The sequence below is a fragment of the Plecotus auritus genome (assembly GCF_963455305.1).
Source record: "Plecotus auritus genome assembly, chromosome: X".
Taxonomy (NCBI): domain Eukaryota; kingdom Metazoa; phylum Chordata; class Mammalia; order Chiroptera; family Vespertilionidae; genus Plecotus; species Plecotus auritus.
Genome location: NC_137784.1, coordinates 129,885,944 through 129,905,577, shown reverse-complemented (window position 1 = coordinate 129,905,577; position 19,634 = coordinate 129,885,944).

Sequence of the window (19,634 nt, the reverse complement as noted above, 5' to 3'; positions counted from 1 at the left end):
CACCCAGTCTATGGTATTTTGTTACAGCAGCCCGAGCTAAGACACAACCTTTCATAAGAAACCAGAACTTCACCCTTTACATACATGCTCATTGGTATTCCTATGGACTAGGCATGAAAGAAAGTGATAAGTTTTAACCCATTCTACAGGGTTAAAAACTGAGTCCCAGAAAGCAACCTCACTTGGCCAAGGTCATAGTGATTAAAATGCGGAGCTGTGATTCAAACCCAGTACTTTTGAGTCTAAATCAAATATCTTAGTCCCAGTTTCTCAAAGTATGACCCAGAGATCACATATTTCAAAGTCTCCTGCAAAGCTTCTTGAATAAGCATAACTGGTGGGTCCCATCCCAGGCTTACTGAGCCATAACATCAGATGATGAGCTCAAGAATTTTCAGCTTAGCTAGTTGCTCTGTGATTTTTTAGGCATCCTAATGTTAGAGAAGATGTATGAGTTTGTTGGAACTGCTATTAGAAAGTACCACAGGATGGATGGCTTAAACAACAGAAATTTATTGTCTCCCAGTTCTGGATGCTAAACATCTGAGATGAAATTGTCAGCAGGGTTTGTTCCTTCTGAGTGTTGTGAGGGAAGGACCTGTTTCAGGCTTCTCTCCTTGACTTATAGATGTCTTTTCCCTGTGTCCTCACATGGTCTTCCCTTTGTGTGTGTCTGTATCCTAACCTCCTCTTCTTATGAAGACACTACTCATATTGGATTAGGGGCTACCCTAAGGACCCCATTTTAATTTAATTACCTCTGTAAAAACCCTTGCTCCAAATACAGTCACATTCTGAGGTCCTGGGAGTAAGGATTTCAACATACAAAATTTAGGAGGATACAATTCAGCCCATAACAGAAGTGCTGATTGAAAATACGATTCCTAGTGAAAAACAAGTCATTTCTGTTTTCCTTCCTCTTCCTCTCACCTCCCACCCCTCTAAAAATAGCAGCATATTGTGTTAGAGTACTAGCTGCAGAAGTCTCTGCTTTCTGTTTCCACATCTCCCAGCCCAACTGAGACCTTTGAGGACCTTCAGAAGCTGGGGCCCTCCCCCTCTTCTATGATGGTGGTTGTGCTTGTGGTATGTGGCTTGTGATGAAAGGCTCCTATTCTCAGGTGTGCAAGTAGGCTTTGTCTGAATGTCTCTGAGGGCTATAATTAACCCCAAACCAAGTAGAAAGCATACTCCTAGAGTCAGAAAACACACACACACCCCACTCTGGCTCAGCATCAACATGGTAAATAGTGTTCTTCATGCCCTGCAGCTAACAAGCACATCTTTGCACCTGAAACATCAGGGGTCATCATCACTCACAACACCAAGCATTCCAGATAAAATAACCAGAGAGCAGAAAGTGAAGAGGATGTCCAAGAGGAATGCATAAGAACAGCCACTCTTCCTTCATACTCCACGTCCTTTGACCAGTTACTGGAGGAACAGTGACACGTGCAGCACCCCAGCTTTGCCCACAAGGCCCAATACAAGGGCTGCATATTTCAACCTAATGGAACCCAAGTTAGCCCACTCCCTTTCCATGCTCCCCCTACACTATACCTGGCATGCCAGGTGCACTAAAGTTCTTGTCCTCTGGGACTTTTATTCACATAGTCCATTCAGCCTCTTTGGAAAGCCTGCACATTTTTCAAGGCCTAGCTCAAATCCTAGCTCCCCCAGAAAACTTCAGGCAGAATCCAATGCCATTTCATCTTAACTCCCCAGTCCCTGACATAGAGATTCCTGCTTTCCCCACTTCTTTTGATTGATCAGTGGTCAGCAAACCACGGCTTGCGAGCCACATGCGGCTCGCTAGCCATGGTTTGCCGCTCTGTTGACTAATGAGTTTGCCGACCACTGTTATATACTACCCTTTACCTCTTTGCACACAATATGCCACAATTGCCTAATCCTCACAGCTTCCAACTACACGGTAACATTTAGTCTAGTCCAGTGGTTGGCAGAGCGACAAACCGCAGTTCACAAGCTGCATGTGGCTCACGAGTCGCAGTTTGCCGACCACTGGTCCAGCTCAATCACACTGGGAAACTCAGTTTGCTCTGAGAAACAGCCCTTTAGGCTGGGATGGTTCTAACTTCACATTAAATCAAATCACAGCCACTCTGCCTCCAGCTCCACTTCTTGGCTGTTTAGAGCTGCTGCCTGGCAGTTCTAATTTCCAACACTCCTGTTCTAGAAAACATATGTATATACCCCCCCCCCCGTGCCCAATCCAAGCAGGAGCATCCAGGTGGCTCAGAGACACAAGCAGGAAAGAGCAGTTTTGAGGACTTTCTATGCCCTGGCTCTTATTCATTTACTAGAGGCCTGGCGCACAAAATTCATGCACGGGGGGGTGTCCCTCAGCCCAGCCTGCACCCTCTCCAATCTGGGACCCTTCCAGGGATGTCTGACTGCCCGTTTAGGTGGGATTGGGCCTAAACGGGCAGTCAGACATCCCTCTCACAATTCAGGACTGCTGGCTCCCAACTGCTCATCTGCCTGCCTTCCTGATTGCCCCTAACCACTTCTGCCTGCAAGCCTGATCATCCCCTAACCACTCCCCTGACAGCCTGATTGATGCCTAACTGCTCCCCTGCCAGCCTGTTTGCCTCTAACTGCCCTCGCCTGCAGGCCTGGTCACCCCTAACTACCCACCCCTGCCAGCCTGGTCCCCCACAACTGCCCTCCCTTGTAGGACTGGTCCCTCCCAACTGCCCTTCCCTGCAGGCTTGATCACCCCCAACTGCCCTCCCTTGCAGGCCTGTTCCCCCCCAACTGCCCTGCCCTGCAGGCTTGATCGCCCCCAACTGCCTTCCCTTGCAGGCCTGGTCCCTCCCAACTGCCCTCCCTTGCAGGCCTGGTCCCTCCCAACTGCCCTCCCTTGCAGGCCTGGTCCCTCCCAACTGCCCTCCCCTGCTGGCCATCTTGTGGTGGCCATCTTGTGTCCACATGGGGGCAGGATCTTTGACCACATAGTGGCAGCCATCTTGTGTGTTGGAATGATGGTCAATTTGCATATTACTCTTTTATTAGATAGGATAGAGGCCTGGTGCATGGGTGGGGGCCCGATGGTTTGTCCTGAAGTGTGTTCCAGATCAGGGTGGGGGTTCCCTTGGGACATGGGGCGGCCTGGGGGAGGGGCCTGTGGTGGTTTTCAGGCTGGCCACGCCCCCCCGGTGACCCAAGGGGAGGCCCTGGTATCTGGGATTTATTTATCTTCTGCAATTGAAACTTTGTAGGCTGGAGCAGAGCCAAGCCTTCTGCTCGCTCCGTGATGGCAGCCATTTCTGTTGGGATTTATTTATCTTCTATATTTGAAACTTTGTAGCATTGAGTGGAGGCCTGGGCCCGCCAGGGTGTGCGGAAAGCTTGGCTTCCTCCATTGCAGGGGAAACCCAAGCCTCCTGCTCTCTCTGTGGCTGCAGCCATCTTGGTTGGGGTTAATTTGCATACTCGCTCCTGATTGGTTGGTGGGCGTGGCTTGTGGGTGTGGCAGATGTATGGTCAATTTGCATATTACTCTTTTATTAGACAGTATTTATTTATTTATTTATTTATTTATTTATTTATTTATTTATGTAAATGTATCTTTATTGTTGCTATGCCCTGGCTTTTAGAAGCAACAAGAGGGGAAAGGAAGGGAGGAAAGGCACAGTGCAAATGCAACTTTGTGATAGTCACACCCATATGCAAAGAGAGACAGAGATGGAGTGGGTACACTGGGAGAGAAAGAGACAAAACCCAAAGCTAAAGCAAGGCAAAAGCCCACTGTGCCAGGACCCATCATGTGTCTGAAGGTCACTCAGTTTGCATTTGCACTGTGCCTTTCCTCCCTCCCTTTCCCCTCTTGTTGCCAGAGAGGCCTTTATAACCCTGCCATCTCCCTCCTCACTTCCCAGGAGTGAGGTCCTTTAGCAGCCTAGCAAGCAGTCTGCTTCTAAAAGACAAGGCATAGCAACAATAAAGATACATTTAAATAAATAAAAGCCATGGCATAGAAGTCCTCAGAACTGCCCTTTCCTGCTTGTGTCCCTGGGCCACCTGGATGCTCCTGTCTGGGTTGGGCTTTGTATATGGAGGCTGTTTACAGAACCCCTGCCAGATCCAGACATGGGCCCTCTTCTCCCACTGATGCAGATAGAAGGCTGGGTAGATGAGGTCTCAGTCCCAAAGTGTGTGCCTCTTTGGAAAAGACCCTACATATGCTTGTAAGGGCCCACCCTAGCCATGACACATTAATCAAGTGAGAGCTGAGCTGATTCCAGCAGCCATGAAAGCAGCTGCTGAGATGATTTTCTATAAAGACAGCTGTGTTTCAAAAAAAGGCTTGACATCATCCCCCAGGCATCTGGGGTGGAATCAGAAAGCTCCCTCTATCCTGCCTTTGCCTTATTTGTGTGCACATCTGTCTCCTTCACTGAACTGTGGGCTGTTATCTATCACACTTCTCCCACAGCCCACACCCTATAACCTGGCACTGAATAGATGATGGTTCAGGGTTTGGGAGGGAGCCCAGTAACACAAGAAACCTTTGAATATAAAAGAGAAGTCACCACTGCAGATGTGTGTCAGGAGTTCAGTAATTCTGGAACAGGCAGCCTCTCCCCAGAACACAGCTGGGGCTGGAGTTGATGAGAACTGTATGCTTCATAAACTAAGGGAGAGCTGGCTTGCTTTCTTTACCCATGAGGGATATGCAGGGCCTGATAAGGAAGCACTGGGCTCTCCAAAATGCTTTCACATCCATACTGGCTTTACAAGCCATTTTCTTTCTTTTTTCCTCCTCCTACCCCCGCCTCCTCCTCCTCCTCCTACCCACCCTCCCATCTTTGTGTATATATTGACTTTCTCCATTTTATAAGCAATATATACTGATTAAAGAACATTTGAAACATTTCAAATAAAAGTAGAAAATTTTATCCACATTCCACCCACCCAAGATTGTCAGTTAATATTTTGAAGTGTTTTCTTCCAATATTTACTCTAGTCTTTCTGAGCAGTAAGACTAAGCAGTATGTGTTTGCTTTATTTCTACTGCTTAGCAATGACTGACAACCAAGTGAGAAGGAGGTTTCAGAATGAGGCAATGTAAATGTCAGGAGAGTGGTATTTGTGTACCCACTTTGCTACTGATATGCTCTGTGGTGTTGGACATGCCACACCCTCCCTGGGTTTCAATTTTCCCATCTGTATAATGGAATATTGTGTTAGATGAGTTCAGAGGCTTCTTTCAATTTAAAGATTATTTGAGCCCTAGCTGGTTTGGCTCAGTGGATAGAGTGTTGGCCTGCAGACTGAAGGGTCCCTGGTTCAATTCCAATCAAGGGCACATGACTAGGTTTCAGGCTCGATCCCCAATAGGAGATGTGCAGGAGGCTGCTGATCAATGATTCTCTCTCATCATTGATGTTTCTATCTGTTTCCCTCTCCTTTCCTCTCTGAAACCAATAAAATATATATTTAAAAATAAAGATTATTTGAAATTACTAAGGAATATGGAAGACTTCAGGAAGAGGCCTTATTTGAAAATGGAAACTCTGTTAATAGATTGCAAGAGGGCAGTCTAGGTGGAAGAAAAGGAAGTTGCAAAGACGAAAATATTGGAAGACATAAGCTGTCCTTGGAGGACAGCCCCTGTAGGATTGAGTGTGTAGGAAGTGTCAGTGGGAGATGCAACTGGGGCTGACATCATATGCCTGGAATTCCTTCAGTTGAAGGCCCTCTGGGTCCAAGATGGGTCCCAAGCACAGGGTGTCTAAGCCTGTAGAATAGAAAGTGGTTGTTGGGAGATGAACAGAGGACAAAACCAGCTGTTACTCACTCAAGTATGAGATCTCAGGGTGGGTCTGGCCTTGCTAGCCATGCTGGGATAGCCATGGAATCAGAGCAGGCTGGAGTCTATAGCCTAAGGACTCCATCAATTGCAAACACAGCACAAATCTTAAGGTAAAGGACTCAAAGAAGCTGGAATGAGAAAGAAAAAGCAGAAGCCCCAGTAAGAAAACAACTAAAAAACATAAAAAGAGTAAAATGATTACCTAGACACAGAGATTATCCTGCCATCTCTACCAGTCTTATTTTCAAGAGAGTTCCACAGTAATGTGGACAAGCTGGCAGATGGGAGTGAAGATGTTAAAAGAAACAGTCAAACTTTCTAGGAAAGAAGACAGTTTTAGATAAAGGCCTGAGCATTATTTCACCTATTTATTTAACAAGAATTTCCAAGGACTTACTGAGTGGTCATCCTTGTGTAAGAGGGTGTCAGCCAAACTCTTGACCTTCCCTGTCAAGACTTAACTTTAAAAGATGAGCATATCAGAAATAGTTGAGCATTGCTCAATACTTTGTCCCAATTTAAATAAACTTAGAAGAAATTATGGTGTTTAGGTTAATGCCTCATGGTCCAAACAGTTTGGCTTCTTACAAACATCATTAACTGGATCAAAGAATATGTAGCCTGTATTTCCATTTATCCATGATACTTTAATTATAACAAAATATAATAAGACAATTTCAGAGATGAACTAGAATTGAAAAGTCACTTAGTGCAGAACCATTATTACTGATTTAAATAGGTAAGTATAAATATTTATTAGACATAATGTTTCTAAAAAGATATACAGGTTTCTAAATACAAAGACAAAGAAAGCCAGGTCCCTACACGCCAACCTCCCACTAATATCCACCAACCAAATAATACTGTATAGTCAGGATAGAGAAGAACATCCCAGGGGGTTGCTACTAGTAGGCCTCAAGCCTTCCTGAAGTTTCTCATCAAGTTATTCCCAGGCAGTCAGCCAACATTTGGTCTCAGTTCAGCTGGACAAAACTTTGGCAGCTGGTGGATAACCTGGAGGAAACCTATGTTTGGCATCTCTGAGAGCTCTTTTCAGCTAGAAGGTATTTGCCATGGCTCCTTGCTCCCTTGCCTTTCCTCTTGTCTAATGGCAATACAGGAGGAAGAAGAAGAAATGCTGGGGCTTATTATATAAATGCCATGGGGCAATCCTTTTCTAAAGACAGTCAGACACCTCTTTCAGCCAGCTTCCGAACTTTAAACATGTGTCCTATGTAAGGAAAACTCTAGCGTTTTAGAAGCAGCTGTGAGTCTATTCCCAACACAACTGCTATGAAAGGCCGAACCTAATTAGTCCCATGACCCAGCCCCTGCCCAATTTGTTTCAACTCAACTAATCCCAGGAAAAACCAGTTACATCCTCTGAATCTTTATCAGTGACCATTCTCTCTCCCTTCCTCAACAGGAGATTTGGAGTCTTTGGCAAAGCCCCTGAAAACCTTAGTATGTGTTGGTGGACGTAGGGAGCCCAGAGAAGGCCCTGGTAGTGGTGGTGCTACCAATGACAGTGGTAAGAATGATGATCTAGATGTGGCCTTGTTTATCACATTCAGTAGGGGAACTTCTGCCCAGAAGGTTCCTCAGCCCTGTCCCTAGCCTGATGCCCTGCCCAGACCCTTTACCTGGCTGTGTGCCTCCTTTTTAAATGCACACAGCATGCTGTAGAACCACAGAGTAGCATGAGCTTTTCATGGTGATCATAAAGGCACCTTCATTATCCCCTCCCTTCACTCTTTGACCCTGATAAAGCCAGTCCCATCGGTGTTTCTACCCCAGACCAGTGGATGAAAACATTGGGAGTCCTGTGGGGAGGGGAACTGACAAGCAGGTTCCACATTCATGCATTCCTACAGCATACCTGGTAACCAAATACAACACCATGTCAATGTAAATGAATTTTCCAGTTAAATTCTGAGGAGTGCAGAGGCTCACGCTTTGGCTCCACAGTTCTGTCCCCAGGTGCACACTATGACTCATTTGCTTCATGAAGGGCTCCAGGCTGCCTCCAAAATTCTTGCTGCTCTGAAAGAGAAGGGACAGATTCAGAGTTCTGAAGCCCTTGGGACCTCATTCTTTCTCATACTAATTGGCATGTTCATCCCCAAGGCTTTTATGTCATTGCAATCTGTCCATTCTCACCCTTGATAAGTCACACCTTGAGGGAGGATTCCCTGGTGTCTCTGCTGCCTGTGGTGCCACCAAATGTCACTTTGGTTCTGACAGCAGGCAAGAGGGGGATGTTGTAAACACAATGTTGCCAATGATGTGTCATGACTCAATCCAAAGCACAGTGTTGAGCATGACTCCTGTGTTGTTCCTATCCCAGCTGTGCCAGCTGTCCTGTTGACATAGGACCTCAGGAGGCTGACAGCAGAGGGACAGTACTATGAGCAAAGTCTTCTCTGCTCCCAGTACATGTCTCACTGATGGATGGCTCAGAGATCATCTTGCTGCAACACAAAGCTTTCTGACCCAGAAGCTCCTTGTTGACAAGGTTCTCAGGAAAGGATTATTGAATAAATGAATAATAAACAAATGAATGACCAGGAGTTTAAGAAAAAGACTTGTCAGTCCCTAAGGGCTACAGCTCACTCATTTAGCCTCCCACATTGGACAATGGACCCACTGCAGGTTACCTGACATCTAGTCCTACGGTCACCAGGAAATACTTCCTCAAACTTACAGCTAGAATGCACTCATGAAGCAGTCCAATCTGTTATTGGGATCAGGGATCACAGAGGCATTTGTAATTTTATGTTGACAAAACATGATCTTCCAGTAGCCAACTGCTTCCTGGATTTTGCAGTTTGTGGACTCATCTTTGGATTTCCTTCTGGAGCCCACAAGCAGGTAAGCCTGTTCTCTCCTCCCCAGGACAAAGTTTTAGAGACCCCCAAGAGGGTGGCCATGTTCCCCCATGAATCTGCTCCTCTTCATTCTGAACAGTCCTTTCACTTATTTCTCCTGTTCATCCATCCTAGTAGTTTTCTTTTTTACACATCAGTTCGTACCTAACCCTATTCAAGTGTGGGCCCCAGAATTAAGCTGAAGACTCTGGGCATGGCCTGATTAGAAGGAAGTCACTATTTATACCTTTCTGGACAGGGCAGCCAAGTACTATAGCAGTTCATTCTCTAGCCATAGCACACTCTGGACCCCTTTTGAGCCTTGTGGTCAACCAAACTGGAAGTTTTTCTTCTGAGTTTCTTCTGATTCAGAGATCTTTAATCAGGGGCATAAAATTTATTTTTAAAAACATGATGGCTTTTTATATGACCCTTCAAAAATCATCTTGTTGAGTTTGGCCAAGGTGTTAAATCCTTTTCTCCAGGACTTGGGTATTGGTAAGTTTGACAAATCCTTCTGTCCTCAAATTTAGAACCAACCAAGTTCAAGAACAGAGCTCTAACACATGTCACATTTGGCCTGTATTCAATGTGGAACCTTGGCTCTCAATGCATACCCTATTGTTGTAGTTGCTCAGGTAGTTGTGAGTACAACAAATGGTCTGAACATTCAACTCATTCTGGGAAAGTCATGAGAGTCTTGCTTGGGTGGCTTAAAATCCTGAGATGTCTAAAATGTCTCAAGTGGAAGGGCACTTAGTGATTACCTGTCCCTTTTCTTGGTTGAACAGGTAAGACAGAAGCATAAAGAGAGGAAGAGGTTGCCCAAAGCCACCACTGTGGTAGAATAGAATGAAACTTTGTCACAGTGTAATCCAGACTTTGTCCTCTTTACCTTGTTATAGACCAGGTGTGGGCAAACTTTTTGACTCGAGGGCCACAATGGGTTCTTAAACTGGACCGGAGGGCCGGAACAAAAGCATGGATGGAGTGTTTGTGTAAACTAATATAAATTCAAAGTAAAGGTGCGAAGGGGAGAGCAAGAGAACTGGATAGAACAGCTGGATCCGGCCCGCTGGCCATAGTTTGCCCAAGGCTGTTATAGACTCTCTTCACAAAGAGATAATGGAAGTTACATTGTTTCTATCAACAGAATATGTAAAGCTTCCTTCCCATTGACATCCTATATAATAAAAAAGTAATATGCAAATTAACCATCACTCTGCTACACCCACAAGCCATGCCCTCAAGCCACGCCCACCAGCCAATCAGGAGTGAATATGCAAATAAACCTAACCAAGATGGCTATAGTCACAGAGAGAAGGAGGGAGGCTTGGGTTTCCCTAGCAATGGAGGAAGCCAAGCTTTCCGCCTGCCCTTGCCGGCCTAGGCCTCCACTCAAGGCTACAAAATTTCAATGATAGAAGATACATAAACCCAAACAGAAATGGCGGCAGCCATGGAGCTGGAAAGAGCAGGAGGCTAGGGTTGCCCCCGGCGATGGAGGAAGCCAAGCTTTCCGCACACCCTGGCCAGCCTAGGCCTCCGCTTAAGGCTACAAAGTTTCAATTATAGAAGATACATGAATCTCAATAGAAATGGCTGCCTCCACGGAGCAAGCAGAAGGCTTGGCTCCACTCCAGGCTACAAAGTTTCAATTGTAGAAGATAAATAAACCCCAGATACCAGGACCTCCGCTTGGGTCGCCAGGGGGCATGTCCGGCCTGCAAACTACCACAGGCCCCTCACCCAGGCCGCCCCACGCCCCAAGGGAACCCCCACCCTGATCCGGGACACCCTTCAGGGCAAACCAGCTGGCCCCCACCTGTGCACCAGGCCTCTATCCTATCTAATAAAAGAGTAATATGCAGATTGACCATCACTCCAACACACATGATGGCTGCCCCCATGTGGTCAAAGATCCTGTCCCCATGTGGACACAAGATGGCCACCACAAGATGGCCAGCAGGGGAAGGCAGTTGGGAGGGACCAGGCCTGCAAGGGAGGGCAGTTGGGGGTGATCAAGCCTGCAGGGGAGGGCAGTTAGGGGTGACCAAGCCGGCAGAGGAGGGAAGTTGGGGGCTACCAGGCCTGCAGGAAAAGGAAGTTGGGAGGGACCCAGGCCTGTATGGGAGAGCAGTTGGGGGGGACTAGGCCTGCAGGGGAGGGCAGTTAGGGGTGACCAGGCCTGCAGGGGAGGGCATTTGGGAGGGACCCAGGCCTGCAGGGGAGAACAGTTGGGGGTACCAGGCCTGCAGGGGAGGGCATTTAGGGGTGACCAGGCCTGCAGGGGAGGGCAGTTAGGGGCAAACAGGCTGGCAGGGGAGCAGTTAGGCATCAATCAGGCTGGCAGGGGAATGGTTAGGGGGTGATTAGGCTGGCAGGCAGAAGTGGTTAGTGGCAATCAGGAAGGCAGGCAGGAGAGCAGTTGGGAGCCAGCAGTCCTGGATTGCGAGAGGGATGTCCGACTGCCCGTTTAGGCCCGATCCCACTGGTGGGATGGGGCCTAAAGGGGCAGTCGGACATCCCTCAAGGGGTCCCAGATTGGAGAGGGTGCTGGCTGGGCTGAGGGACAGCCCCCCTCCCCCGTGCAAGAATTTTGTGCACCGGGCCTCTAGTTGAAAATAAAAGCAGAGACATGCTGTCCCACATTTCCTTCTCCAGTACAACACTGAAAAAATAGAAAGCATCATTCTTTCCATTTGGCATTGAATGTCACCCAGCTCTAATATACCCAGTGCCAAGGAAAATCCCTGGGTTCTGCAACCATGGCTCTTCCCTCCTGCCAAGACATGAGGCAGGTTGGGGACAAAACCCTCAGCAGGGTGCCCAGACAGTCATCGGTTATTTGAAGCTTCTTAGGGTGAGAAACCTGAGTATTTACCTTCATGCATACTTTTCACAGATTGGGCTTGAATGGAAGAAAATCAATGGATATAAAAAATATTGCCAGTAAACTTCTTAAACAACAGACAAGCTTATTTTTCACTTGGCTTCCCATGATATTTTGAGGGTTTTTTTCCCACTTAACTTCCAATTCCAGAGCTCATACATCCCCTTTCACTGTAAGGAGGAAGTCATTTATCAAAAGCTGAGCAAGCCAGCCCACTAGTTACACACACATTTGTGCTTCTGACTGAGCCTCTGGGCCTTTCTCACTGGTATGATCTCTCTTGGGTTCCTTGGCCTTCATGATCATTCATTTTGTCTCTCTAGCTCTGTCTCTGTCTTTTCTCAATGTCTTTGTTTTGTCTCTTTTTTCTCTCTGGCTTGCATGCAGTCTCTCTCTCTCTCTCTCTCTCTCTCTCTCTCTCTCTCTCTCTCCCCTCTGGCCTTTAGCTCATCTCTTAGGCTCTAAAAGTTATAGTGACTCTAACCCCTCCCAGAAGCACCAATAGTTTTCCTCCAAACTTATAGCTGTATAGCTGTGGTCCTTGCCTCTAGTTATCTAACTTTGAACAATGACTTAGTTAATAGAATAGCTGGGTATTGATGATTTAGTACATGCTTTTCTCAAAACACAAAAAAAAAATTCTCTTAGGCTTTGGAAAACTTAGGATAAGAAAAAATAGGAATCACTGGGACTCCCTGGGACTTGGCTTGCAAAATTTCACCCTGATTACTTGAAAGTGGCTTATAATGAAAGATGCCTGGGGCCAAGTGAAGGAGACAGAGAACTTATTTGGGGCCGGCCTTCCTCAAATCACACCTCTTCCATGGCTGCCTATTGCCCACCAGATAAAAGTGAAGCTATTAAGCCTAGAACACAAGATCTTATATGTCTTGCCCTTGCTGTCATCTCCATCTTAACATATACTTCACATATACCTTCTTCTTCAGCTATGACAATATTTCCACTTTTCTTTCAACCCACCCTCCAATTCCATGGTTTCATGCCTTTGTTTGTTATTTTCTCACCTAGAATATCTTTTCCTCCTTTGACACCGCCCAATCAACAATCTCCTGTAATTTTTTTTAAAGGCCTACTCATCTCCAAGCCAAATCAAGGCTTACCTCAATGATTCAGCCTTTAACAACCATTCATTGAAAATTTACTATGTGCCATATTTCTTTAGTTATTGGAAGCATAATTTCAAACAAGACATAAAATCTCTACCCTTATGGGGCTTTTAGTTTGAGTGAGAGAGACAGATATTAATCAGATAAGCACATCAATAAAGATATAATGACATCTGGGCTAAGAGCTATGAAGGAGGGACCCAGGATGCAATGAGAACCATGTAATAGAGAACTTGATCTAATAAAGGAGGTTGGAGAAGTCTTCCTTACAGATGAATTATATGAACTGAAGTATAAATAGGAGGAATTAACTGGGTTTTAGCCAAAGAGATCAATATGTGCAAAGGCTTTGAAGTAGGATACTATCTGTGTTTGAGGAAGAGCCAGAGAGTCAGTGCAGCCAGAACACAATGGAGGATGGGAAGAGAGGCAGGAGATGAGATCAGAGAGGTGGGCTTGGCCATATTATGGGCTTGGAAACTAGGGGTAAGAATTTGGATTTTATTCTTTATGTTATGGAAAGCCTATGGAGCTGGAAGGTCCTGAACAGAAGTTATTAACTTTTAAATATCCTCCTGGCTGTTGTAAAGGGAGTAAACTTTGAAAAAAGTGGGCAACAACAGAGGTAGAGATACCATTTGGGAAGCTATTGCAGTTATCCAGGCAAGAAATGGTGGTGGCTGGGAGGAAGATGATGGAATAGGGATGAGGAAAAGAGATAGTTAAGAATTAGAGTTGACATAATATAAAGTATATTGGGGAGTGGATGGTAGAGACATTTATTGAGTGGCAAATATAGGAAAGGAGAAACAATTTATAAAAGGTATTGAGTTTTGCTTTAGAACAATTGGAATGGAACATGATAATATTAGCTAAAAGGTCTTCAGTGCTGTAGAGGGTACTTTGTATCCCAGGACCCTTTCCCTACATTTTACATGTATTACCTCACTACTCCTCAAACTCTATAAGGTAGATGAGGAGGAGGAAGAAAAGGAGGACTATTTTCATTTTTAAACGAGATAATTGAGTCTCAGAAATTAAATAATCTCACAACTAGTCAATGAAGGAGCAAAGATTTAAGCCAGGCAGTTGGGCCCATGAGTCTGGACTCCTAATTACAAGGCTCAGCTACTGCGCATATTGAATTTTCAGCCTTATAACACTCAATAGGCGATTATAGTTACAGGACAGGTCTGGATTGGAGCTGGATGTTTCTCAGTCAAGTGCACAGAGCTCATCACTGAAGACAGAGAAAGTGGGTGAGCTGGCCTAGGGAGAGGTTACCTTGTCACCTTGTTCTCCACTTCCCAGCATCTGCACATCAATTCATTCAAAAATTATTCAGGAGGACTGCTCAGGGAAAATCCCTGGCAAGGAACTTGAGTTATGGGCAGAAAGGCAACTGGTTCCTTGCCTTCAGAAGGCTCATAGACTTCTGAGAAGACAGCAGAATTCATAGCTGGCCTGAGAAATTCTAAATGGGTAAAAACCCTGGGGGCTGGGATGGAGTTAAAATATGATTCAAGAGGATGGAGATAATATATATACTGATTCTACTTTTCTGGTAGAATCCTTTCTGGTATGATCCTTTAAGTAGATTATATATGATATAGATATTTATAATCATAAAAGTATAATATGCTAATTAGACCAGACAGCTGAACGACCTTCCTGAAGTCCTTCTGGATGACCTTCCGGATGAAGCCATGGTGGCGGGGTCCGAGGCAGAGGTGGTTAGGGGTGATCAGGCAGGCAGGCAGAGTGGTTAGGGGCAATCAGACAGGCAAGCGAGCAGTTAGGGGAAATCAAGCAGGCAGGCAGAGTGGTTAGGGGAGATCAGGCAGGCAGGCAGGCAAGCAGTTAGGAGACAGCAGTCCTGGATTGTGAGAGGGTGCAGGCTGGGCTGAGGGACCCCCCCCCACCCCTTGCATGAATTTCATTTCATGCACCAGGCCACTAGTAGATATAGATATAGATATAGATATAGATATAGATATAGATATAGATATGGATATGGATATGGATATGGATATGGATATGGATATGGATATGGATATATAGATACAGATATATAGATATATAGAGATATATAGAGAGATAGATAGATAGATAGATAGATAGATAGATATTAAGGTAGATTTATTGTAAGGAATTGGCTTATTCAATTTCTTTTAATCAACTGATGACTCAATTTTGGGACTGGCTAGGCAAGTCCAAAATCCATTGATTATTCAGGAAGTTTTTCTGTATTTTAATTGTAATCCCAGTTTGTTCCTGGGAGGATGTCCATGTAGCATCCACTTACTCTACCACCATTTTTAATCTCTCCTCCAAAATCCATAGGACAGGCCATCAGGAAGGGCAGGCTGGAAATTCTCAAGCAGAATCTAATGATACCATCCACATTAGAAAGAAGTTTCTCATGGTAACTTCAGTTTTGCTCTTAACGTCTTTCAATTGATTGGCTGAGGGCCACCTACATTATCAAGGATAATCTTTCTTAGAGTCAGCTAACTATAATTGTTAACCACATCTACAAAATACTTTCACAGCTACACCTAGATATGTGAATCTGCACTGACCTCCCTCTCCAAGGGCTCATCACAGGAACTAGCAGCTACAAGATGTTAAGTAAATGTTGATGCAATAAATTTGTCTTTATGGCAATGAAAGAAAGTGGGCATAGAGCAGTCATAGTAGGCATCTTAACTAACATGCCTTTCTGAACCATGAAACATTCAACTGGGACAGAGCCTCAGCAATCACTGTGATACATTCCATTCCTTTGACTTCAAATGGCCTGCTTCCCTTAATATAGTCTTCCCTGGGAGCTTTTGTGCAGCTGTTACTCTGCAGTCAGTCCCACCCGAAAGTTCTTCCACCCTCTAGACAACAGCCCCTGAAGCATTTCCAGAGAAGTTGGGCCTCTGGTTTGAGAACTCCATTTTGGAGATCACAAGAGACCTCTTTGGCTCAGGCCAAGTCTTTGCTAAATCAATGTAGGCTTTGTTTAGCATGTACAGTGCAAAATGAGAAGGCCTGAGCTCCATAAACAAAAAAGACTTGACAAGCATCTTAGTTCCACCGGTCTGTGGGCTCTGAGAGAGAACTGTATATTCTGCCACCTTTACAGAGAGTGGCAAATTGAAGAGCCAAGACAAACATAGGGCAAACTGGGCTCTCAAATGTTGAACCATGTCCAAAGGGACCTGGCCCTAGGAGAGCCTTGTGAGCTAGAGTATATGCAGGGCAACCATTGCTGACACAGCAGCCTAGAATCTCCAGGGCTGGAAGTGATCTTTGGAAGAATAAGACTCTGAACCCATGCTATGAAAAGCATGGTCCACAGACTAATGCTAGTTGGTCAATAAGAGTAGGTGTTTATGTACTGTTTCAGCAATTTGACATGGCTACAACACAGAGATGTGTAATTTTACATTTTACAAGCATATAGATTGTTACAAAATGGAGATTGAAAAACTAGTTCTTCCATCCCAGGTAGTGTGAGAAGCATTGCTATAAACTACTGGTTCTCCAGCCTGAGTGTGAATCATCAGGGCAGGGGCTGGCATCTGTGTTTTTGACCCACTCCCCAAGTGACTCCCATGTCAGTTTGGGAACCAGTGGACCAGTGGTGTATAATGATCTACACCCCAAGCACATGTACAACTTCCATATTCCTATAACCTCTCCTTGCACCCCTCGAGGACCAACAAGGTCTCCCATTCTGAAGCAGTGGCTGGCCTTGAAAAAGTACGCGGAGTTGGAGTGCTGATTGGCAGCTGTGCACCTGTGAGACTCCACTGGGACAGTGTCTAGGATCATAGCATGCCTGGATCAAATCTTTCTGCTGAACTACTGCTCAGGTTGAGTCCCTATCTAGAATCAAAACCCCTCTTCAAGGGGTCTCAGGAATTCCTGCTGTTTGCACCATTTCTGTTTGTCGGCCATACTGCTGACTTCCTCAGTGTAGTTACCAGCACCATCATGTCCTTTTCTCCCTCCTTCTGACCCATACTTCCTGTTTGCCTGCTGGAGTGTAGGAGAATTTGATCTATTAATACCCATTCAACTGCTTCCATATCCACCCCAGCAATGTCCCCCCCTCATTGGCTCCGGAACTACTTCCACTGTATCCCAAACACCCCTATGCTTTGATCATACCATCCTAATTATATTTGACTAGAGGCCTGGTGCACGAAATTTGTGTATGGGGGGTGTGTGTCCCTCAGCCCAGCCTGCACCCTCTCCAATCTGGGACCCCTCAAGGGATGTCCAACTGCCCGTTTAGGCCTGATCCTGGTAGAATTGGGCCTAAACGGGCAGTCGGACATCCCTTTCACAATCCAGGACTGCTGGCTCCCAACTGCTTGCCTGCCTGCCTTCCTGATTGCCCCTAACTGCTTCTACCTGCCAGCCTGATCACCCCCTAACCACTCCCTTGCCAGAATTATTGATGCCTAACTGCTCCCCTGCCAGTCTGATTGCCCCTAACGGCCCTCCCTGGCTGGCCTGGTCACCCATAACTGCCCTCCCCTGCCGGCCTGGTCCCCCCCAACTGACCTCCCCTGCAGGCCTGGTGCCCCCCCCAACTGCCCTCCCCTACCAACCTGGTTACCCCTAACTGCCCTCCCCTGCCAGCCTCATTGCCCCTAACTGCTCTCTCCTGCTGGTCTGGTCCCCTCCCCAACTGCCCTGCCCTGCAGGTCTGTTCACCCCCAACTGCCCTGCCCTGCAGGCCTGTTCACCCCCAACTGCCCTCCCCTGCAGGCCTGGGTCCCCCCAACTGCCCTCCCCTGCAGGCCTGGTCACACCTAACTGCCCTGCCCTGCAGGCCTGGTCCCTCCCAACTGCCCTCCCCTGCTGGCCATCTTGTGGTGGCCATCTTGTGTCCACATGGGGGCAGGATCTTTGACCACATAGTGGCAGCCATCTTGTGTGTTGGAATGATGGTCAATTTGCATATTACTCTTTTATTAGATAGGATAGAGGCCTGGTGCATGGGTGGGGGCCAACTGGTTTGCCCTGAGGAGTGTCCTGGATCAGGGTGGGGGTTCCCTTGGGGCATGGGGCAGCCTGGGCGAGGGGCCTGTTTGCAGGCCAGCCATGCCCCCCGGCGACCCAAGCGGAGGCCAGGGCTGGCTGGAAGCAGGTATCTGGGATTTATTTATCTTCTATAACTGAAACTTTGTAGCCTTGAGCAGAGGCCAAGGCAGGCCAGGGCGGGTGGGAAGCTTGGCTTCCTCCATTGCCAGGGGGCAACCCAAGCCTCCTGCTTGCTCCAGCTTCATGGCCGCCGCCATCTTAGTTGGGTTAATTTGCATACTCACTCTGATTGGCTGTGGGTGTAGCGGAGTGATGGTTAATTTGCATGTTTCTCTTTTATTAGATAGGATGACCTCTCTTGAAATGCCTAGTGGTCTGGTTTGCCTCTTCAGTTCTGGCCATGCTGTCCCTTTACTTTATTCATCTGGGTAGAGAGTGGTGGTGGCAAGTGTTTGTGCTTGGGAGTACAAATAGTCTATTTTCCTTAAACACAGTGTGGTGACAAGAGACAAAGACGGGGACTCAGGAAGCATGGGTTCAAATTCCACCACTTTGACAAACATTGTACATCTCTGGAAATCCATACTTCTCTCTGTGCTTCAGTGTCCTTATCTATAAAATGTGATTGCCTTTCTCAGGGGCTTCTTGTGAGTCCTGAGATAAAACAAGGAACCCAAAAGAAATTGTGATGGTTGAAGCACTAGCTCCTATGAAGGAACAACTCTGCTCAGGATATGAGATGAAGGAGGGCATCCCATTCTGCTGACAATCTCAATGCCATGAGTTTGTTTATACACTGAGTGGCTAGATTATTATGATCTCTGAATGCATAACAATCTGGCACTCAGTGTGTGTATATATATATTGGAGGCCCGGTGCATGAATTCGTGCATGGGTGGGGTCCAGCCAGCCTGGCCAAGGGGGAGGGGACACGGGTGGTTGGCTGGCCTGCCTGCTGGTCAAACTCCTGGTTGAGGGGACAATTTGCATATTAGCCTTTTATTATATAGGATATATACTGAGTGGCCAGATTACTATGTGTTCATAGATCATGATAATCTGGCCACTCAGTGTATGGGAAACAAGAAAAGAAAAAGACATTGAAAGAATAAAGGCCTTGAAATAGGTAAATCAATTTGTATAGAAGAAGAGCAAAGAGGAAGACTTGTCCCACCAGATATAATACAAATTTATAGCAATTTAAAAAATAAAAATAGGTACTGGTGCAGAGGGAAAATGTCCCAGAGGAAAGTGATGGAGAATTAATATATATATTAAAGTCGGGACCACAAATCAATAAACAAAAGAAGGGTTTTTGAGTAAATAGGTCTAAAACACTTGGCTAGATTCCCACCTCATACCACATATAAAAAATGATTTCTGACAGATTAAAAACCTAAATATAAAAGGTAAGTAAGTAAAGTTATTGACAGAAAATGTAGGAGAATACCTTTTGGTCTTGAAGAGGGCAAAGATCAGACTTAAAATAAAACTTATCAATGCATATTGATAGAGTTGATTAAACAAAATTAATAATTTCTGTTCAAAAATATAGCATTGGGGGAAAATAAGTGAATGAGCAGTGAATACATTTGTGTTACCTAAAACTAAACAAGACAGAATCATTCAGCAAAAAGACAGGAATCCAAATTTTAAAAAAAATAATTTGAATAGGCAACTTACATAAAGGTCAATAAATATGTGAAAAGATGCCCAAGATTACTAGTAATTAAGGATATGCAAATTAAAACAACAATAAGAGTCATTTGGCCTCTCTCAGTTTGGTAAGTATTAGAAGGTTGGAAAATACCAAGTGTCAGCAAAGATAAGGTGACACTGGGAGCCTCCATGCCCTCCTTGTG